A 23852-nucleotide genomic window follows, 5' to 3' on the forward strand; every position below is an offset into this window, starting at 1 on the left:
TGTATACTACATACATGTATATATATATATAAATATATATACAATGGAATACTATTCAGCCATAAAAAAGAATGAAAATTTGTCCTTTGCAACAAAATGGATAGACTTGGAGGGTATTATGCTAAGTGAAATAAGTCAGACAGAGAAAAATACTGTATGATATCACTTTGTGTGTGTGTGTGTGTGTGTGTGTGTGTGTGTGTGTGTTTGTGTGTGTGATGTGACTGTAGCAGTCTTATATTTGAAACTCAAGGAGGAAACAACTGTGTTCCAACACACCTAAATAAGCAGGTCCAAAAACTGAAGGCATTTTTTTTTAACTGCCACATTCACTCCGAAGCCCATTCATCTCCTTCAGCATCCCAAAGATTAAGCACATGTTCTGCTTAGCTATATAGTAAAGTGGCAAACACGCTGCACCACTGACATCACAGGACAGTTGCCTATAAAACTAGACTTCTGACGTTGGGGTCCAGCTTCACTTTCTCTTCATCTGGGAGGGCAGTTGTCTGAGGAACCTCTAGATCCTGCCTGTACTGCGCTGCCAACGCTGAGTCCATGACCACCTCTGGCGGGGCGAGAGCAGGCATGGAGATGAACTCCAAGTTAGGGTCTCCCATCAGTTTTCTAGCAAGCCAGAGGAAGGGCTTTTCAAAGTTGTAGTTACTTTTGGCAGAAGTGTCATAGTACTGAAGATTCTTCTTTCGGTGGAAGACAATTGACTGTGCCTTAACCTTTCTGTCCTTAATACCCACTTTGTTGCCACACAACACGATGGGGATGTTCTCACACACTTGTACAAGATCTCTATGCCAGTTAGGCACGTTCTTGTAAGTAACTCTCAATGTTACATCAAATGGCACACTGAGCTTGGATATAATAGCCATCTCTCAGTCCACCAAATTTCTCCTGACCAGCTGTATCCCATACATTGAACTTAATAGGTCCTCTGTTGGTATGGAACACAAGGCGAGGGACCTCAACACCCAAGGTAGCTACATACTTCTCAAATTCACCAGATGACGTTTCACAAATGTAGTTTTTCCAGTACCACCATCACCAACCAATACAAGTTTGAACTGAACTTGGGGTTCTCATTGGGCAGCCATCGTGATGTTACTTCTAGAAGCGTCTCCACGCCTGTCTGACTGAGGGCTGGAAAGATGGCAGAAGCCTGTATGATATCATTTATATGTGGAATCTAAAAAATATAACAAACTAGTGAATATAACAAAAAAGAAACTGACTCATAGATACAGAGAACAAACTGGTGGTTATCAGATGGGATATGGAAGGTGGGGGAGGGGTAATATAGGGGTAGGGGATTAAGAGGTACAAACTACTATATATAAAATAAGCTACAAGGATATACTGTACAAACCAAGGAGGGACTTCCCTGGTGGTCCGGTAGTTAAGACTTCACGCTCCCAATGCAGGGGGCACAGGTTTGATCCCTGGTCGGGGAACTAAGATCCCACCTGCTGCATGGTGTGGCCAGAAAAAAAAAAAAACCAAAAAAAACCACACAAAAAGAGCACAGGGAATATAGCCAATATTATTATTATTATTTTGCGGTACGCGGGCCTCTCACTGTTGTGGCCTCTCCCGCTGCGGAGCACAGGCTCCGGATGCGCAGGCTCAGAGGCCATGGCTCACGGGCCCAGCCGCTCCGCGGCATGTGGGATCTTCCCGGACTGCGGCACGAACCCGCGTCCGTGTATTGGCAGGCAGACTCTCAACCACTGCGCCACCAGGGAAGCCCTATAGCCAATATTTTATAGTAACTATAAATGGAGTATAACCTTTAAAAATTGTGAATTACTATACTGTACACCTGTAACTTATATAATGTACATCAACTGTACTTCAATTAAAAAAATAAAGGGCTTCAGCCTGGTTGTTTAGCCCCAATCCCTCCAACTCAAGTGGAACCAACTTTCCCTAGGAAGACTGGAGTCAGGGGAGATGAAACCAGAGCCCCTTTCCCATCCTGGTTCTTCTCCAGAAAACTCAGGTTCCTGAGTGATGGAGAGGTAGGCACCCCACCATTTTGTGGGGCTCTGGGGATCTGGTAGAGGTGGAGAATGGTTGCAGTGATGCATTAGGGGTTTAGAGGGAGAGGGTTGATCCCAGGGTGGCTGAAGACAGAAGCAAAAATCCCAGTCTGTGTTTCCAAACCTTGTTTCTTTGCTACTCAGGAAATCCTTCCTCAGGGTTCACTGCCATCCTGCTTCAGCTCCCAGGACAATTACCATGACACTGGGGGTCTTTTCCAGCTCTCACCAATGCACCGGGAGTTCCAGTAGCTTTGGGAGGAGAAAGAGGGTCTGTGTGCCCCTACCCAATCCTGCATATGACCCAAGGAGAGGAGGTCTGGGGGTCACTAATGGGGGGGGTCTTATGGACAGCTGAGGTTGCCAGTGGGGTGAGGTTATGAAGAGGCTGAAAACTGACTAATAATCTGACACCTCCCTGGATTGCCTTGGTCATACCTTCAAGTCAGATGTGATGTGGTGTGGAGAAGGGGTGGGTGTTACTCTTCTCTGTCTCCAGAGCTCTCTGGGGATAAAGGCTTAAACCAGATGCAGTCATCTCAACCAGCTTCTCTGATCCTTGCTCTGGGAAGTCTTCTTGGCCCACTCCCAGGAACCTCTAGCCCCTGTCTCTTCTCTGGAAGCCCCTTTGAGGAATGATGGACTTTTGCCAGGCTTCCTCACTGTGCTCAGAGCCAAGGAGGCCTGACTGGGTGAGGGAAGGGAGGACTCTGGGAATTCTGATAACCACCTGGACATGGTCCACCGCTCATCTCCATGGAGACACCCCACCCCCACCCCATAGCCAAGGAAGTACCTGGAATGTCCTGCCTCCCACCCTCATCCTTTGCCTCTCTGCTCAGGGTCACTGCCAGGGCCTGGCCGGAAACAGATGAGATGGGGGAGTAGGGAGGGGACTGGCTTAAGCAGGGAGGCAGGCTGCAGGCTCTGGTCTGAGGGAGCTCCTTCCTAGGAGAGGTAGCCTTTAGCTACCCAGGGAAGTCAGCTCCCCAGTTCCAAGTCAGGGGTGGAGAAGGGAAACTGATCCCGGCCTGTGGACAAAGTCTCCCCTTTATTGGACTGAAGGTTTATAGCTTGAGCCACCTTTGGCCCTAAGAGGTGCGAGCATGCCCACATACATGTGAGGGTGTGTCTGCTGTAACTGGTGAAGGACTGGAGGGGTTGTGCATTTTTTCTTAGTTCCCCAACCAAGGATTGAACCGTCACCTTCAGCAGTGAAAGCTCGGAGTTCTAACCACTGGACTGCCAGGGAATTCTGGGGGCTGGGGGTGTGTGTACCTATTCACACAAGTGCATTTACACACTCACTCACTCACTCACCAACACACCCAGGCACACTCACTTCACATTCAACCCACCTATATTCATACATGCACACTCATACTCTGACAGTGACTCACACTCACCCACACTCTGGTGCTCAAACACACTTAGATACATTCCTGTACACCCAGTACTTCCACGTTCAAACTCTGACGCGCACCTCCACTCCATGGCCTCACACACACATACTCTTACAGCCATGCACGCTTAAGTACACGTCAACACACCCACTCACAGTTGAATACACACTTACCCAGCTCGAAGGCACTCCTCCTTGCAGGTCGCCAGAAGCCACACATCTGTGCAATGAGTCTGATGTGTGTGTGTGGGTGAGTGCAGAGACAGGAGGTAAAGAGGTGGGCATCACAGGGGTCAGGATGTGGGCTTGGGAAGCCTTTAGGTGTTGAGGTCACAACCCAGATTTTCAGGGCAAGGGGTCAGGAAGCAGGAGGTTTAGAGAATGTGGATGAGAGTCCCAGTGCCTGGGCAGGACACATAGTAACTGTTGACAAATACTTGCTGAATAAGAGAACAGCAGGATTGACTAAAACTCCCCATTTCCAGTTGGTAGAGCTGCCTGTCTGTGTCACAGAAGTTTAGAATCCTAGGCAACCAAAGAGTCAGGGCCATCTCACCCTCTGAAGTCAACGGCTCTCCATCCTCACTGCCATCCCCCAGAGCAGGAGGCTGAGTCTTAGATGCAGGTGACTTCAGACATAGAGAACAGGCTTCTGGTTTCCAAGGGGGAGGGAGGTGGGGAAGGGATGGAGTGGGAGTTTGGGATTAACAGATGCAAACTATTATATATAGGATGGATAAACAACAAGATCCTACTGTATAGCACAGGGAACCATATTCAGTATCTTATGATAAACCATGATGGAAAAGAATTTTTTAAAAATCTTGTATTCCCCAGCCTTCAGAACTGTGAGAAATAAATGTTTATTGTTTAAGCCAATAAATAAATGAATAAATAAATAAATAAATACAGGTGACTTACATGAAGCTACTAGGTCAGGCAGTGCCAGTCCAGACCTAGGTCCCAGTCTCAGGGGAAGCTTCTAAGCCCAGTGACACTTGAGTGAAGACAGAAGCCACAGCAGGCCTAGCTGCTTGGGGATGAACAGAAAGTGACTAAGCTCTGGCCTGTCCCAGGGATTTGGGCCCTAGCCAGGAAAGATGGGGACCTGTTGGGGTCCCTTAAGGTATACAGGATCAAGAAGACCAGCAGAAACTCTGCAGAAAAACTCCTGGAAAAGTCTCATATATAAATTTGTACCTCTGGTCTTTCTGCCAGAGGGCTTGGGTTTAATTCATTTGTTTCCTTATTATTTCATCAAATATTTATTGAGGATCTTTTTCATGCCAGGTTGCAGTAGATACCAGGATTACTATAATGAGCAAGATATATACAAGATCATATAGGGTGCACCTGGGTGCACAAAAATCTGACTCGATCTGATTTGGGCAGCAGTGGTAATTCATTGGCTCAGAAAACTGAAAAATCAGAGGAAAACTTCAGGTGAGGCTTGATCCAGCACTCATTTCCATTCTGTTTTTCCTCTCCTCCTTCCATGAGGCGTCAGCCTCATCCTAAACCTGGATTCTCTTATGGTTCCAAGACACCTGACTCCAGGCTACATGCTTCTTGTTAATGTCCAGCAGGGAAGAGGGAGCATCATTGTCACCACAGTTCCAGAAAATACCCAGAGGCACACTCTGATTGGACCAGCTTGGCTTCATGCCCAGCCCTGTGTCACAAGCATGGCCCAATTAATTGGATTAGCTTAAGTCACATGTTCCATCTCTGGCCCCAAGAGAGATGTCAGCTGCACCGAAACAAAATGGATTACCAAATGGAAATGAGGACTGTTAGGAAAAGGGAAACCAGAGCCTACCAAATAGTTCCTGTCTTCATGGAACTTAAAGATGAATTAGTGGAGGAGACTACAAATACAATCAAACAGGTGAAATTGGGAATTGGGACATTTTACCAGAACAAAACATTTCTACAGGACTGGATACATAATTTGTGGGGCCTAGTGTAAAATGAAAATGCCCTTTATTCAAAAATTATTTAGAATTTCAAGACAGCAACAGTATTAAATCAAGTGTAGGGCCCTTTTAAGGCCCAGGTCACCTGTCCATAAAGCCAGCCCTGTACCTCTTCATTGAGACCTGAAGAAGGAGAAGGAATCAGCCAGATGGGGTACTCCAGGTAGCAGTAACAGTTTGTGCAAAAGCCTGGTGGCAGGAGACCAGGTTCCCTGGAAAAGCTGGAGGGAATTCAGTTGCGGCTGGAGCTTAGAGTACTAGATGAGACTGGAAAGTGGGTGTGGCCATGTCGGGTAGGATACCGGTCATGGAGTATCTGGGAAACTGAAGTTTCCTAAGTCTCCTGTTTAGTGGCCCCGTGAGCCCATCCATCACCAAGCTAACGGGCAGGGAGGAGCCAGCTGGGGGCCAGACCCTGCCTTGGAAGGAGATCAGATGATCAGGGAAGTAAGTGGAGTATGATGAGAGGCCTGGGTGTCAAGAGCACCAGGCTGCTCTGAGACCCAAAGCAAGTTCCAGCACAGAAGTTCTATGATTCTCTTCTGGGGTTCCTAACAGTCTTAGATTCAGATGATGGAAGGAAGGAAGGAAAGAAGGAAAGGAGGGAGAGAGAGAGGAGGGAGGGAGGGAAGGAAGAAGGAAGGAAGGAGGGAAGGGAGGAGAGAAAGAAATTCCCTTTTTATAGCAGGTCTTATGTTAGTAACAAACTGCTGAAGGCTTGGGGAGATGGAGGGAGTTTACTCTGCACAAACCTAACACGTTCAAGTTGAGTATCAGGCACTCCTGTTCTTGGAAATCAGGCTGGTGGTGATTTCTCACTGGCCCTTTATCCTACTTAGCATCCTAGCCTCTGGCCACATCACAGGTTTTTTTTCTCTTCTTACTTTCCCTCCTCACTTTCTCCCCCTGGATTGCTCACTATACTCTAAACGTTTTTGGTAAAGTATTCAGCTGAGCAAAGGGTCACTAACACAGGTCCTGAGATTTTCTTTAATGGGACCCACTCTCCTCAGGTTTTAAAAAGCAGTCTGCCCTCCTCCTTTACAAGGGAATAGAACTCTCTCTCCATGGTGACTGCCATTTACCTGTCTGTCCCCGAGACTGAGCTTCATGGAGGCAGGGAAACAGGTCTGACTGTAAAAGCTAGCGCCTCATATGATGCAAGGGGTTCAGTAAATATTTGCCGAATGAATGGATGGGATTATTCAGATCTCCCCTCGAAGCCCACGTTTTTTCTCTCTCCTTCCAGGGAATGGTTATGACAAAGCATTAGAAGAATCAGCTGTGGAAGAAGCTGGTGGAATAGACAAATCCCCGGCTAGGACAGCTGTGGAAGCTGTAGTCTCCAAGGAGAGGGAGTTTAGGGGTTCTTGGTGGACCTCAGATTGGGGTGGATGTGTGCCCAGGACAGAGGAGGCAGAGGCAACACTAAGGTTTCTTTCTTTTTTTTTTGTGGTACGCGGACCTCTCACTGTTGTGGCCTCTCCCGTTGCGGAACACAGGCTCTGGAACACTAAGGTTTCTTGATGAGCCTGGACGTAGCCAAGAAAGGCACCCAGCCAGCCCCTCTGGCTGTGGCTGCACCCAGAGATCTTATCTGGGGGCAGCTGATGGATGGTCCTGAGTCATGGGACCTGCAGCCTAGAAAACAGTTCTGATGTTGAAACAGGCCCAGGGGAGGGGGCAGGGTAGGTGTCTCTACAGCACAGACATCTTCACCGCCCACATTTCGTGTCAACCCCGGGTCACCTTTATTGTCATCACTCATCTCCCATCCTGTCACTCATTTGCCACCCTCATCAGCATCCCTGCATCACAACCACTGTCACTTTCTTAACCATGCTGTCACTCGACCCAGTTTCTATCACCGTGTTACCGTCTCCAGATTGCCACCATCCCTGTCCCAGCCCCATGCCCAAGGCTGTTGCTATCTGAACCCACACTGTCTTCTTTATTAAAGGCCTTTACCCAACCCTGCCACTGGCTAGTTCCATTCCCGTCTCCCTGTCACTTTCACTGTTACCACCTGTGCCTATCATCCTCGTCATCCTAGTCACTACAGCCCTTACCACCTGTCCCAGTCTCTATCACCTCTAAGTCCTCTGCACCGTCACCACCTTTCCCAGGTTAGTTCACCAGCACCGCCCATCTCCGCCACCCCCATCACTGTCATCAACATCTTCCTGTTTCCAGCCCCTCACCTAGGTCTCGAAATGGGCTTTCCCCTCTGGGGTAGACATTCTCAGCATGGGCCCACCTCTGAGCCTTTGCTCCTGCCTTTCCAGCCTCTGGCCTCCTCTGGGTTTCTGTATCTGGAATTGCCAAGCTCTTTACCTTTGCTCTCTGCTCTGGCCAGGGGTGCTTCATTTCACCATGTTGTCTGGACCCTGGGGCCATGCACTTATTCCCAGAGTATTGAAAGAGTACTAGGTAGAGGCCTTACCAGGAAGCCCTGAACCTTCTCTGCCTATACCTATGACATCTGGCAGTTCTTCCACCCAGGCGAGACCTAAACTTTCCAGTTATTGCTGAATTTCTTGAATTTTGTTCAGATTCTTTTGTGTTGGTACCACTTTTTGAAGGGAAGCTCTGCCAAGATGCACTTACGGCAGTGCTCTGATAAGGGCATTCCTCCCTCAGTGGGGTCCCAGTCTGGTTCAGCTGTGGGTACTGTCAAGCGCTTCAGGTGTACCATTTGGGTCTGTTAGGTGGAGCTAGTACGCTTCTTCCCTGGCCTTATCAATGACCGTTCTCCTTTCATCTCCTGTAAACATTATATTGAGAAGAATGTCTGCCCATGAAGGGTGGTAGGTAGCAAAAATAGAAGTGAGGATCCTCCCTATAAGGAAGGTTGTGATCTTTCTCATTAAACAAGTCTGAGGTGGAGAAAGGACCGTGCATCCATAGAAACCCAGCCAGCTGGCCATTTGCATTTAGACTTCCTACAGGATAACTGCGTAAGGGAAATTGCCCTGCCCCGGGAGTGGCTCCTGGCCCTAACTGGGTGCCCTGTCAGGTTTAGATGGACAATACCAGACCAGGTCCATGTGCCTCAGGAACAAACACAAGATTTTCTCTTTCTTTTTCTTTTTTTTTTTCAAATATTTATTTGTTTATTATTTATTTATTTGGCTGTGTCAAGTTTTAGTTGTGGCACACGAAATCTTTAGTTGCGGCATGCAGGATCTAGTTCCCTGACCAAAGATCAAACCCAGGCCCCCTGCATTGGAAGCACAGAGCCTTAACCACTGGACCGCCAGGGAAGTCCTCACAGGATATTCTTTCTTTCTGTTTTTTTGTTTTGTTTTATTTTGTTTTGTTTTTTAATTAATTAATTAATTTATTGGCTGTGTTGGGTCTTTGTTGCGGTGTGCGGGCTTCTCATTGTGGTGGCTTCTCTTGTTGCGGAGCACGGGCTCTAGGCATGCGGGCTTCAGTAGTTGTGGCGCACGGGCTCAGTTGCTCCGCAGCATGTGGTATCTTCCCCGACCAGGGATCAAACCCGTGTCCCCTGCATTGGCAGGTGGATTCTTAACCACTGCACCACCGGGGAAGTCCCTATTCTTTCTTTTCTTAAATTTAATTTTATTTATTTATTTTTGCCTGTGTTGGGTCTTCGTTGCTGCCCATGGGCTTTCTCTAGTTGTGGCAAGCGGGGGTTACTCTTTGTTGTGGTGCACAGGCTTCTCATTGTGGTGGCTTCTCTTATTGTGGATCATGGGCTCTAGGCACATGGGCCTCAGTAGTTGTGGCACGTGGGCCTCAGTAGTTGTGGTGCACGGGCTCAGTAGTTGTGGCCCACGGGCTCTAGAGCACAGGATCAGTAGTTGTGGAGCAAGGGCTTAGTTGCTCCGCGACATGTGAGATCTTCCCGGACCAGGGCTCAAACCCATGTCCCCTGCATTAGCAGGCGGATTCTTAACCACTGCATCACCAGGGAAGTTCCCCCGTAGGATTTTCTAATTGATGCCTATAAGGATGGGGAGTCAGTCTGACCACTTCCTGAGCCCCAGTGTTAGGAACTGGGTATAGGAATGGGAGGCTGTGGAAGGAGTGGATATCTTGGCATAGCGGCTAGAGTGCCTGGGACAGCCATCTCAGCCAGTAAAGTAACAAATCCTCACTCTAATCTTCCTTTTTAAATTTTAATTACAGAATAGTTCTAATTGCAGGATTGTACAGAGCCATTCAAAAGCCACCATTCAGGCTTCCTTGTGGTGCAGTGGTTGAGAGTCCACCTGCCGATGCAGGGGACACGGGTTCGTGCCCTGGTCCGGGAAGATCCCATGTGCCACGGAGCGGCTGGGCCCGTGAGCCATGGCCGCTGAGCCTGTGCGTCCGGAGCCTGTGCTCCGCAACGGGAGAGGCCACAACAGTGAGAGGCCCGCATACCGCAAGAAAAAAGAAAAATTATAACGTGAATGTCCCTTCCTCCAGGAAAGCTTCCCTGGTGTCCCCCTCTGCCCAGCTTGGTTAGGTGCCCCTCCTCTCAACTCCTACAGGCCCTTGTGCTTTTTATCTCTGATCTCTGCATTGTGACTTCTTATTTGCTCACCAGCTTCCCTACAGGCCTTGTAAGCTCTCCAGTGCTGGGCCTATGACTTGTTCTTCATGGCCCGTCCGGCAACCAGAACTTGGTAGGTCTTCCAAGACTGTTGAATGAGTGAATGAATGAATGAATGAGTAATTAATGAATCAAGTACCCTTGTAGGAACTGATTAATACTTCTTAAGATGCTCAGAAGTAGACATTCAGAAAAAAGATGCCCTTGAAGGATCCATAGATTCTCCAAAGGGGATGAAATCGTCTTATGATCTAAGAAATAATGTGAATTTGATAGGCAAGAATTTGGGAGCGAATGTGTCGTTAGGAACAGTGGTGTACTAAGTGAGGGGCAACGTGAGTGATCCACTCTTTCTGAAAGAAGTATTTTATTATTGACATTGTTTAGAATTGCTGCTGCTGATGATAATAAGCAGACTGACTTTTAGTCAGTTCGGTGGTTTTTCAGTTCTCTGCAGGTCACGCACCCCCTGTTGCTTGTCCCCAGGGAGGACTGCTCCCACCCCACCCCCGTGTAGTATGCCACTGGTAAGGAACACTGATTACTGGGTGAGCTGGTCTGTTTTCTTCCCCTCAACACTGAGCTGGGAGTGATGTCAAAGGTATCCAACTTCTCAAAATTCTGCAGGGCAAGGTTGTCCTCTGCTAGAATTGACGCTGGCCCCTGACTCCTCTGGTACCCCCAGCTTCCTCCGGGGAACCCTCTGAGTCTCCTGGCTAGTGGCTGTCCATGGCAAGGAGGCCATCCTGTGCAGGGATGGGAGACTATGCATAGGACCCAGCCCTGGATCTAGTCTTGTCCCTACCACTAACCCACCCTGAGGCCTTGGGCCGGCTCTCAGGGTCCACACTCTCAAGGCCCTCTGGGGGCCTCATTTTGCCCACTCATAACACTGGGGCTTTTGGTGACCTCTCCTCTCACTGACCTGAGTGAGACAGTCTATACCACAGGGCACTAGCTAGGTTGGGTGTGTCAGCCAGCAGGACAGAAGGCGAGTCTGGACAGGTGGACAGTGGAGCCTGGGCCCCAGGATGGGGTGTGTGTGTATGTGTCGTGGAGAGGGGGTAGGCGAGGGTGGATCCCAGGCAAAGGTCAAAGATGGGAGAGGTGGTTCCAGCAGGTCAGCTGACCTGGCCTGGTTACGGCCCTCAGGAAATGCAGAGATACAAGCTGGGTTGGGCTAGGTCCTGGCTCTGCCGTGGGGTTGGGGAAGGGCCGGGGGTGGAGAGCTACCCCTTGGTGAGGTCACTTCTAAGGTGGGAGCCAAGGTTCCTTTCTGGGAAGGAAAGGCGGTGTCATGAAAGCAGGAAGGATTTAGGTGAGACTGCAGCGGGGGCAGATGATGGTGGATCAGGGAGGATGAGGTGCCTCTTCTTGGACTGCTTCCCAGGAGGGTGGGGAAAAGTCATTCCACCCAGCCCCAGTGGGAGAGAGCTGTTTTGTTCGAAGGCAAGGGAGATAGGATGACCCGGGGAACAAAGTAGCCTGTAGCTCTGAGCCAGGGTTTAGGGGATTCACAGTTGAAGAGGAAGCCCTGGGATATCTAAGCCTTGGTTCAGGCACCTGCCAGCCCTGGACTGCGGTTGTTTCTCTGTGAAATGGGGAGAATCTCCTTGGTCCTCGTCTACCAAAGACAAAGTGTTTCCTGATCTGGTCACCAAAGACCAGGGAGTCTCCCTTATAAATTCCTTCTGAAGTGTTGGGGAGCTAAGACAAAACTCCGTTGAAATTTGGGCTGAGTGAGGTGGAGAGTGGAGAGCCTGGACCTGTTGGGGGCAGAGTGATGCTTTAGGATATAAGTCGCCTGACCAGATATCCCCACCCAAAGGTGCCCACAGCAACTAGGCAACATTCTGACCCTGCCTTCCCAGACATTCTGAACTCCTGGATTAAGCCTCTCTCATCAGCCCACTTCCCTAATCCTGTTTCTTTGCTGCAGGGTCCTTCCTCAAGACTCCTCGGCCCTTCCTTGCTTCATTCCATAAATATTTGTCCAGCACCTGTTATTTGCCAGGTATTTTCTAAGCTCTAGGGATTCAGAGGTGAACAAGATTGTTGGTCCTTGTGCTCAGTCCCCCCTCAGGGGAAAACAGGCAGGAAAATAAGTGAGGTAGCTTTGCCTTTACTGGCTACGTGAGAGGGCCACATGGCTGTGGGAGCTCAGAGAAGCCCAAGGGAGGTCAGGGCCAAGGTAACGTAGACCCTTGAGCCTGGAAGGGTCAGTGGGAGTTTGCCAGGGAGGCCATGGGGGACAGCCTGGTTCAGAGACAGAGGCAGAGGTTCTGAAGCCACTCCAATAAGCTTACAAGGGCCAATTGTTACATTTTCAGGAATTTGGCAAACCGCTTGTTAAACACAGACATTATGAAAAATTAAATTGTATACATGTATAATCACAGACATTATTTTTAAAACAAAGGTAATAATTAATGAAACATTCCTTCCTAATTGTTATTACATTTTATGCTCTTGAAGTTATTTATATCTACTGAATCTTTGGGTGGAGGAACTACCTAACGGTGTATGGCTGCTTAGCTCTACGTTGGTAGTTTAGAAACAGTCATGGTGGTAGTATTTGCATCATTGAAAAAAATTTTTTTTTTTTTTTCCTGGCCGCACCACGCAGCTTGTGGGATCTTAGTTCCCCGACCAGGGACTGAACCTGGGCCCTCGGTAGTGAGAGTACAGAGTCCTAACCACTGGACCGCCAGGGCATTCTCTGCATCATTGAAATAAACTAACACTACACATCAGGGCTTAATTTATGGTTTTGTTGACTGCATGGACCAGGGGTTAACAAACTACAGCTTGCAGGTCAAATCCAGCCTGTGAGCTAATAACGGTTTTTATATTATTTAATAGTTAAGATATTTTGTGACGGAAATTCAAAATTCAGCTATCGCAAATGAAGTTGTATTGGAACACAGCCTCGTGCATTTGTTTACGTACTGTCTGTGGCTGCTTTCATGCGGCCACGGCAGAGCTGAGTAGTTGAACAGGGATTGTATGCCCTACGAAACCTAAAATATTTACCATTTGACCCGTAACAAAAACGTTTATTGACCTCTGGTCTAGACTTAAGAAAGCGATGGAGAAAACATTAACACAGATGAAACATAAACGTTTGTCATTTCTATGGCCGTTACGTTGTGAATAGCACAAAACCTTGAGGAAACATTCTTCCAATATTTGAAGACCGTCATCCAATTCAGCAAAAAAGGTCACGTATCTTTGGTGAATGACTGATGTTTCAAATACGTGTCGTTGTTCTTTTACTTTTGTCTTACTCTTTAATGTAAATGAAAATATCAGCCAACATTAAGGTCAGGACTATGCTCGTTAGTCAATGATGTGAATGACTTTTTGCAGAATTGAATAGTAATCAAGCATTTGTTCACAATCTGATTTTGTCAGATCTTGGATGAACTGCAACCACAGATTGGCTACAGATGTTAAGGGTTGGCAAAAATCGAAGAGAGAATTCTACAGAGCAATTGATGCTGTAGAATTTACAATAAAGAACACTGTATATTTTAGTAGTATTTGTAAATTGTGTGCTATTTCACAGCTTTGTACCAATAAAATGTATGATAAATTTGTGTACGTATATAGAAGTACACATTATTTCTAGAAAGCCAGGTGTTAAGCATTCACCAGCACACCATGGAACAGAGGGTTCAGGCAGAGAGGGTCCAGGGGAGTCCAGGTATTCAGGGCAGAGTGAGAGGGGAGATGGTGAGGCTGGAGCACTGGAACAGGTGTGAAGGGCCTTGTGAGCAGGGCTCAGGAGCCAGACACCATCCTGAGGGCTATGAGGAGCCACAAAAGGATTTTGAGTACAGGAGAGACCCCACTGGATCTGTGTTTAGATCATGTTGGCAAGTTGTGCGAAGACTGGATTGCTAGGGACACCTTATAAGGCACTAGATTAGTGGAGGGAGGGAGAACAGTCGCAGCAAACTCAGCACTTTCCCTAGGCCAGGCCCTCTCCCAAGCACTTCACATGTGTTATTGCCTCCCTTTTACTGATGAGGAAACTGAGGCCCAGAGAGATTAAATAACTAGTAAGCAGCAGAGTTGGGATTTGAACCCAGGGGTCTGGCTTCAGAGGCAACACTCTTAACCACGACATATTTTCAGACGAGAAAGATAACGAGACCTGGAGTGATGTTTCTTAATATTAATGCATGTACAAAGTGGATCAGTGTTTACAGATATGCTTGGCAGATGGTAGGAGCTTGAGGACATTCTTCAGACCCAGCAAGACTCGACTTGCTGATAATGGTGTATGAGGAGCTTACCAGCTTCCTTCATCTGGTGGACAGTACACTCACCTGGGCTACTCTGGCCACCTGGTTCTCCCTCTGCCCTCAGCGAGCTCCCCGTCTCAGGGACAGCCTCCTGAACAGGCATATACAGGTGGGACAGAGCCTGTCTGGGCCCAGAGTGGGGCTCTTGACTCAAGTGTACGCAAGTTAAGAGGAGAAAGAGATGTGAATGATCATCAATAGGAAGGGCTTCCATGGGGGAGGCATAGATAGGAGGCTTGGGTTTGGATGGGGAGAGGAAAGAGGATGGGTCCTGCTGGATTCATGGTTTTTCTCCTTGGGTATCTGTATTTAACAGCAGAAGTTTGGTGGGAGCCCTTGAGGCAACACAGTGACAGACAGCTAGCTCAGCTGCTGATGTATATATATACATATTTGAAAGGACTAGAGGTGCCTTTCTGGCATGAGTTCTGGCTGAGGGTGTGGGCAGGAGATAATAAGGGTGGAAGTGGAGTGTTACTGGGGTACTGTGGGCTGGTGGCAGGGCGGGCCCCACATGGGGTGTTGGTCCCTCAAGGCCACAGCCTTCAGCTTAGGGCTTCCCATCCTGCTGGCTCAGCAGGTCCCACGGGTTGGCAGGTGACTCACCCCTCACCTTCACGTGACCATGGTCCAGGTTGGGGCAGCAGGTGTATGTAGAATGGAACTGTGTATTCTTCCATATGGGGGTACACGCTGTGTTACATGCCTGAGTCTGAGATGTGTGCTCATGTCTCACTGTGCCTACAGGCCATGTGGGATGTCCAAAGATGTGGGCCACAGGTGTGGAGGGTGTCCCACGGAGACTGGGGGGGTGGTGAACACATAGCTCTTCTGAGGGCACGTGTGCACGGGTTCAGGTGTCTCCCTGAAAGAGGGATGCGGCTTTGGAGCGTGGTGAGCCGTCAGAGAAGGAAGCCTGGGTGGGAGACAGGTGAGGAATCTCCCTGATGATGCTCATTCTCCCCAAGGAAGGCTTGGCTGGACCAGCTGACAATGCCAGGCACTCTAAGCCCGTGCTGATGGCAGCAGCTTCCCTGAGCTTATCCCTTAAGCCCCTGGCTACAGGCCAGGATGGCTCCCCCATCCTAACCCTGAGAGGGCAGGCATGCTCCACAGACCACAGGCAGGCCAGGAGCAGTGAGTGTGGGCATCCAGCCAGAGCGTCCTCTCACTCCCTCTGTGGGTGGGAAGGACATAAGGGTCCGAGTGGTGTCTGGTCTGCTGGGATATGGGGAGAGCATGGCGTCCCCAGGTTGCCTATGCCCCTGGTATGTGTGCTGGCATGCAGTGTGCGTGTGTAGCCGCGTCTGGGTGTGCTGGCCCCTGACGCAGCACCCGGGGCTTGGTGCCGCCTTCCCATCGTGCTCCATGATCTGAGAGATGCTTGAAGTGGGGCAAAGAGCTTGGGCTGGGAGCCAGGAAGCCTGAGTTCTACCCCAAGCTCTTTTATTGACTTTGGAGAGGTCCCTTTACCCTCTCTGAGGCTCAAGTTTCCCGTTGTAAAATGTGGAGGGGCAGCAATCCCTGTGGTGCCACCTCACAGGCTGTTGGGTAACAGAGTCTCATGGAGGTGTTGAAAAGTCAGGAAGGCTTGGTTCTGGGGGCTTCACAAGGGGAATGTTTGGTTGAAGGGCGAGGGGTTGAAAGCAGGGAACAACTTCCAGAGAACCTGCCCTCTTCTCTACAAGGGGTGTTCAAACCTCCTGGTGAAATGAGGTGTTTAGAGTTCTGGGGCTGAACTTCAAAACAACTTGACGTTACAAGCCAAGACCTGCCTGCAGTGAGCCTGGGAAAGTCTGTCCACCCATCCTGGCCCCTCCCGACCCGGCTTGCCTGTAGGGGTTGAACAGCAGATTCCCCCAGACCGAGGTTGGGAACCAGCACACAGCTCTCCCTCTCTCATTCCCTCCCGCCCCACTCCCAGCTTGCTGTCTTTCAGGCTCAAATGCCCTGAGTTCAGACTTCTCATCCTGGGGCTGTTGGCTTAGCCAGAGCAAACAGACAGCAAAAAGTCAACAAAACAAGAAAGGAAGTAGCACAGGTGACGTGGAACAGAAAACTTGGAGGCCACAGCGAAGGTGTTTGGGTTGAGCTGGATGGAGCCGTGCGTCCCTCCTAAGAGCAGGACCCTGGGACTAAGGCTGGCCCAGCCAGTCCCTCGTGGGGCGGGGCAGGAGGGGGCTCCTGGGGGGTGCCTCCTATGGACTCTGGCCGAAGGCGTCAGCTTAGGCCGCCATCAGCGGTCGCTAGCGCTGTCTCATGAGTCTTGCAAAAAGGGTGTGATTGGGAGGGGGATGGGGTTCAACATCCCCTCTCCTTCAACCGCCCCCCTGAAGCCTGGGCTAAGTTGCCTCAGCTGCTGTGGAAAGCAGTTGAGAAGCTAACTGGGGGCCAGGGCTGCAGGTAGAGCAGGAAAGGAACAGCCTGGAACTAGAGCCGGAGTGAGGACCTCCCGGCTGTACTCCCTTCCCGGCTGTTCGCCCCAGGGCTCAGGGTCTCCGAGCCATGAATTCCTGGGGATGCCCAAGACTTCCCCTCACCCCACCCCACCCATAGGCCTAGTTGCCCTCCCTGACAGCCTATTTCTCTCCCACTCGGGGCAGGCGGAGCTCAGTTCTCTTAACATACATTTATTGTGCACCTGCTCTGCACAACATCCTGTGCAGGCTGGGGCATCCCCAGGAGGCTGCCTGCTCAAGGCCCTGTCACCCCTGGACCTGACTGCCTGTTGACTGAGCTGGCGATTGTCCGGTGCCTGGGGCAAGCCCCACCCCCAGACCCTGGGTTGGGGGGCGGCAACCGGGAAGTCAAGTCCAAGAGCTGAGCGGCTGAGCTGTAATGGGAAGCGCTGGAGACCAGATGCACCCAGCTGGCTGGAGCATCTTGAGATCTGGGCGGAAGTCCGTGGGCTTTGGTTTTGCTGTCTGCCTGTGGAATGAGCATGGTATCCTTTCCTACCCCATCCCCAGGCCCCGCAGCCCTTCTAGCTTTGGTCCTGGAGTCAGGCAAGAGTCAATCAGGGCAGAAGGGACGGGGTGCAGGGTTTCTTTCCTCGAAGAGGCATCTTCTTGGGAGATTGGACTGACATATATACACTAATATGTATCAAATGGATAACGAATAAGAAAAAAAAAAAGAGGCGTCCTCTCCACCGCAGAGTGTTTACTCCCCACCAACTCATTCTCCCAAAACACTGCGAGGTAAGGATTAGTATTTCCATCATACAGATGAAGACACCCAATTGAATATCTTGCTCAAAGGCACCCAGCACCAATTAAGAAGCCAAACTGGATTCAAGCTCAGGTCTGCTGTCTATAAAGTCTGAGTTAGGAACCACAGCTCACTACCTGGATGGGGGGAACCACCCCTGAACAGCCAAACCCCAAAACAGCCCCACACTCAGGCTCCCAGCCAGGAGGTCCCTGAGGTTTTCACTGCTCCTTTCTGCTACCACCGCACTCTTTCTTCTTCTCATGAAGCATCCCTGATCTGGACTCCCTCTTTGCTCTGATTAACTCAGTACCTGAGATGCCACCATTATTAGACTCTTTTTTTTAAAATAAATTTATTTATTTTATTTATTTTTGGCGATGTTGGGTCTTCGTTGCTGCACGCGGGCTTTCTACAGTTGTGGTGAGCGGGGGCTACTCTTCGTTGCAATGCGCGGGCTTCTCGTTGCGGTGGCTTCTCTTGTTGTGGAGCACGGGCTGTAGGTGTGCAGGCTTCAGTAGTTGTGGCATACGGGCTCAGTACTTGTGGCTCATGCGCTGTAGAGCGCAGGCTCAGTAGTTGTGGCGCATGGGCTTACTTGCTCCGCGGCATGTGGGATCTTCCCAGACAAGGGCTCGAACCCGTGTCCCCTGCATTGGCAGGTGGATTCTTAACCACTGCGCCACCAGGGAAGCCCTGACTCTTGTTTACTTGTGGGTTAAGAAATTGCTGCTCAGAGCTTCTCCTTTAAAATGTTTTACTGTAGAAGGATTTTTGATATTGATTTAGGCAGAAATCAAAGGATGAAACCAGAAGGTGAATGGCTGATGGGGAACTTGACAGTGGTGGGATCAGGCTGCCACCCTCTGAACCCACTGACAGGTCAGCATCACTAAGCTTGGGGCAACTAGACATTATGTGTCTCTGGATGAAGTACAGTAGGAAGCACACAGGACTGTCCACAAAGGATTCCTACCCCCCAAATTGATCCTAAATAAAATTACATGATTAGAGCTAACTTCCTATATATTCTAAGAAATACAGGGGATGGAGGAAAAGTTAAATGATACCACAAGGAAGCAAACACAAACCCAGAACTGTGACTTCCTATGGAACCACATGTACTCAATAGTGACAGTGACAGGAACAGAATGTGAACAGAACAGAAAGGGGAACGGGTCATGTTTAAGAAAACATTTAACCCAGTGCAATGTGTTTGGATCCTGACTGGAACAAACCAACAAATTAAGATATTTGGAAACAATGTGAGTACTTGGTAAGTCCATGGAATTGTTCATTTTGTTAGGCATGGGATAGTCATTATGTAAGTAAATGTTCATAGATTTTAGAGATGAATACTGAAGAATGCAGGAGTGAAATGCCATAATAGCTGGAATTTGTTTCAAAATACTTCATAAAAGAAAAAAAACCCCAAAACATCTGTGACACCAGAGTGCCAAAAGGTTGATGATTTTATTGGGTGAAGGTTATGTGGAGGTTCACACACTACTTTGGTGCATGTTAGAAATTTTCATTTAAAAATGCTGTAAAGGGGTATGGAGCCTGCTTCCAGGCGTTAGGCTTGGGCATCTGAGCTGGCCTGACTGCTGGGAACTCATCTCTGTCCAGTCCACCGCCTCCATCTCAGCTCCTCTGACATCCACGTAGCTGGTGGGAATCCTTGTTTGGAACTGAAACATAGCGCATTGTCCCCAAGACGGGGCAGGCTCTCTGGGTCAGCCTAGGCAGACATAGGCAGCCCTTCTTCCAACTCCACTCACTCTGTAATCAGTCAAGCCTTCCTGCCCTCCATCCTTGTCTCTCCTGCCATGGAAACATGACCAAAGATGCCCAGTCTTTGGGCTGAGGGACATCAAGAGGAGAGCTCAGAGCTGTAGGCAGAGGAAGGCCTCTGGCCCTGTTACGGACGGTGGGGCGGGGGAGATGAGGGCCGATCTAGTGCCCCCAGCCAGACGAGGTGGGAAGCCCAGAAGACAAGACCAGCTCTCTGGATACCCTCCTTGGTGTGGGACAGGGCAATGGAGGCACCTAGACCATCACCAGAGCTGAACAAGTTGTACTCTGTCTCGGGAGGGTCTCTCCCCCAACCTCTGCTGACTCTTCTAAATTCACTCAGCAACATGTCCTCATTTCCTTCCTGCAATTCCATCCAATTACAATGTCAACCACCGTCATATTAAACCACCCCTTCTGCAGTCACTGCTGCTAATTCTGCACCATGGGGAACAACACTGCTGGGGTGGTCCTCCTCGCTGTACGCTCCATCCTTGTCTCTCCCATGCAGAGATGCATTAGGGCATCCTCAGGCCGGGCTAGGAGCCAGGACACCTGGGCTTGACTCACGCTGGACCTTCGGCTATACCGAGAGCAGAAGAGACTGTGTCTACCTGCTCAGTCCAATCTGGCTCAGCTGGTACTGCAGGGGACCAGCCTGGGCGTGAGAGGAACCTCCATTGATACTGGGAGAGGCCTGGGAACTGGGAAGGCCCCATCTCGCCTTGGGCCCCTGTGTTCCACCAAGCCTTCCTGGGCTCAATGCCTGTGGGTGCCTGGGCCCAAGTCCCTGCCCACACAGACCTCTGAACAGCCCCCTGGGCAATCACTGTGTTCCTGGAAAGCTGTAAGTCAAATCCCACCTTCCCGCAGGCTAACATGGTCATTTCAGAGCTGCTTTCCTGCTGAAGGGGGGCACCTTGTGAGCATTTCCTCGGGGTCTCTATTCTCTCTTTGTCCTCAATGGAACATATATATGTGTGGAGAGGCCTCCAGATTTGGGCAGAGATGACAGGTAGGGAAGGTATCTCAGGGAGCAGCCGACCTTGCCCACCTGGAAGGAGGTAGGGAGACGGCTCCACTCGGGGAGCCGCCAGTGTGATTGGGGCGATGGCGTAGTCACATCACACCCCGGTAGCCAGGCCCTCTGGGCGCGCCTCCTTTTTCATGCTGAGCAGGACAGTGGAGAGAGAGTAGCTTGCCTGGGGTTGCTGAGATAAGCTCTCTGCCCACACTCAGCCCCCTGTTCCAGATCAGATAGGGCACGTTTCTGCAGTGAGTGGCCTGCTGACGGGCACCGTGCTGACGCAGGCAGGAAAATATTAACCCAGAGGAATGGGCGCATGCTCGTGTGTGCACGACTCTGTGTGTTTGTGTATGTGTGTGTGAGAGACAGTGAGTCCACAGAGAGGTTTTCACATTCAAGACCAGACATAGACACGTACATATACACACACACCTACTCATTCACACATATGTTCACATACAGATATATACAAAGATACAAATGCTTCTCACACATGCAAATTTCTTCAGTGTCATCTCCCAACTTCTTCTGTCAATGAGACCCCCTCCTCTAGGAAGCCTTCCCTGATAGCTCCAGCTCATACTAAAAAGTGACGGGCCTGAGCTCTATGCCTGGTTTCTGATGCCAAATTAGGTAGCCTGATGAGGACTTTAGAGAGGAGCAGACAGGGTTTGAATTCTGGTTCCATGACTTATAGGATGTTTGTCCTTGGGCAAGTGGTGGTGCCTCCTGACCCTGTCTGCCTCAGTCTCTGTCCACTCTTCCCTGGAGGCCCACGTATGACTCTGAGAAGGAAGGATGAGAGCCTGGGCTCGGGGGAGGGTCTGGTCATTGGAGAGTGTCAGGGTTAAAGACCATCCTGGGTCCTGACTGTGCCCCCAGCCCTCGCCAGCCCGGCCACCTAGCCCCCAGTTCTCCTAGCTTGGGTCCCTGGCCTCCTGGGCAGATCTGGATGTTCTAGTTCTGGGTCATCTTGGGTAAGTTGCTACCTTGCTCTGAATCTCAGGTTCCCTACTTGAGTTTGAAAGGGGACACTTACCTGGGTGAGGATTAAGGGTTTTTTCTTTTTTGAGCAGTCTGAGAATTTTCAAGATGTCAGGTGATTTCAGAGAGACCAGGGTTTGTCCAGGTACAGGCACTGCTCTCCCACCCCGCTCCCTGCTCCTTCAACCAGAGCTGCTCATTTCTTACAGATTGATACCACAGTGCCTGAGTTATATGGACTCTGTGGCTCCATGCTTCCACTGCAGGGGGCATGGGTTCGATCCCTGGCTGGGGAACTGAGATCCCGTAGGTTGCATGGCGTGGCCCCAAAAAAAAGTTCTTAAAAAAAAAAAGTCTGGAAAATCCCAAGTGGAAAACCATTTGACTGAAAGCCAGTTTACATGATAAATAAGTTAATCAAAGGGCATGTTAGTGGAAATAAATAGTTGAAATGATTCATTTTTTACACATTGATACTTTGGGGGGCATTTGAGGGAAGTTCAGAGAAGTTTTAGTGTATCTGGGCATTTTTCTTTATTCTGATTTTTTTAAATTTCTATTTGCATTTTTATTCCTAACTGGGTTTCAGCCAATTGTCTCTGTCCCATGCTATTCATAATAGAAAAGAGTTGGATACATTTAAAATTGGAGACAATTCTGTGCTGTACAGCCACATATATGACATGGATGTGGACCTACTGGCATGGAAAAGATGTTCTTAATGTTTGAGTGAAAAAAGTACTTTACAAAACTTTATAGAAGTTTCCTTCTACTTATTGTTGACAAAGTGTGGGGCGGGGGAGGAGAATGTGTCTATGTGTATACATAAAAAAAAGGATTAGAAAGAAACTTACCAGAATTTTTGTAGTTGTTGTCACGGAGGGAAAATGCTCTTTTCGCTTACTTCTGTTTTAGGTAATAGAAGAAGTAAAAAAAGAATCTGAGTTTTTTTCCCATTTTTAAAAACTTTCCACTCCAATGATGGACAATTATATCTGCTTGACTTGTTTGGCTATGTGTTCATAAACATTTAAATTTTCAGTTAGGTTGAACATTAATGTCCCCAATCACTAGATCACATTAAAAGATTTTTAGTGTAGTGAGTAAGAAAGGGGAGGTTGATGAGCACTGGGTTTTTTCCAACTTATTTACTAGCAAAAGAAGTGTATTGCAGGCAAAATTAAAATAAGAAAACTGAATGACTTCTGAAAGAGGGACCAAATGCCTAAAGATACATCAGAGTCTGCAAAAATTGCCCTGTAGCACACTAATATTACCAATTCATTTCAACTGATTTATCATTTCAACCAAATTAGTTTTTGAGTTAATGGTCTGCTGCTGCCTTTGTAAACCTTTTCCTGGATCCTTTCTAGAGGCCAAAAGTAGTGGGGTGAGAGGACTGCATACCCTCCAACCCCATTTCACAGGTAGGGAAACAGAGGCTCAGGGGCAGGGACTGAGCCAGGGTTGGGCAGTGAATCTGATGCCCAGCTGGGACTCAAACCCAAGTAAATGTGCAAGGCATCTGGCGGGGTCTTCACTGAAGCCAGAGCTAGGATACTTGGTTAAATTTGAATTTCAGAGAAACTATGGGTAATTTTTTGTTTGTTTTTCCTTTTTTGTTTGTAAACAATGGGTAATTTTTTAGCATAAGTATGTCCCAAATATTGCATATATTGTTTCTCTGAAATTCAAATTCAAAACTGAACGTCTTGCGTTTCATTTGGCGGCCCTACTCAGAGCCCACCCTGTGCAGACAGGACCCCGGGTATTCCCTGTCTGCCTGCACCATCCCCCTTGGCCCTGGAGATCCCCCCAGGCTCTGTCTAGACCCACCTCTGACCCTAGTGCCCAGCCTCGCTGACCCTCTTGCTGCCTGTCTTCTCTCCATGGTTGAACTTTCTGCCGCCTCAGCCTCCACTTCTTCAGTGCTGTGACCGTCCTCCATCCCGCCATTTCACCAAGGCTAGCCTCCCCTCAGCACTCACCTCTGGGGCCACAGCCTCCCGGAGCTTCCAGTGTCCTCTTGGCAGCCTGGTGTCTGGGTTTCTATCTCCCTCCTCACCTGCTCCTTCTCAGTCACCCTCCTGTCCCCAGAATCCTGCCCCCATCCCTTGCCCCACACCCTCATGCTTCCTGGCGAGCCCATTGACTCCTGTGGCAGATGCCCAGGGGCTGACATCTGTTCTGTTTCTCCAGCCTGAGCCTGGGCCCAATCATGCCCCTGCCTGCTGGGTGCTCTGAGGCCACAAGGACCCCAGACTGACTACTTCACTCTTCTCTTTGCTTAGCACCTTTCAAGGGCTCCTCAGGCTCTTGGGATAAAGTCCGCCTCTGTGTCCTGGCAGACAAAGCTCTTCATGGTCTGTCCCTGCCCATTTCTCCAGCCCTGTGCAAACCGCTGACAGTCCCCAGAACATATTAGGTTTTCTCACAATCCCACTGGGCTTCAAATGACTTAAAATAACCACTACCGGGGCTTCCCTGGTGATGCAGTGGTTAAGAATCTGCCTGCCAATGCAGGGGACACG

At 49.3% G+C, this 23852-nt stretch overlaps 1 pseudogene across 1 annotated transcript; it reads right to left on the bottom strand.

Annotated features, from left to right (window-relative positions):
• Nucleotides 1-443: 443 nt before the first annotated feature.
• LOC307188880 (GTP-binding nuclear protein Ran-like) lies at nucleotides 444-23269 on the bottom strand (annotated as a pseudogene). The gene is made up of 2 exons: nucleotides 23158-23269; nucleotides 444-1093 (listed from the first exon to the last, which is right to left on the bottom strand). The product of its transcript is annotated as a GTP-binding nuclear protein Ran-like (transcript).
• Between the last annotated feature and the right edge of the window lie 583 nt (nucleotides 23270-23852).

This window comes from Stenella coeruleoalba (assembly GCF_951394435.1).
Source record: "Stenella coeruleoalba genome assembly, chromosome: 7".
In the NCBI taxonomy this organism is placed as follows: domain Eukaryota; kingdom Metazoa; phylum Chordata; class Mammalia; order Artiodactyla; family Delphinidae; genus Stenella; species Stenella coeruleoalba.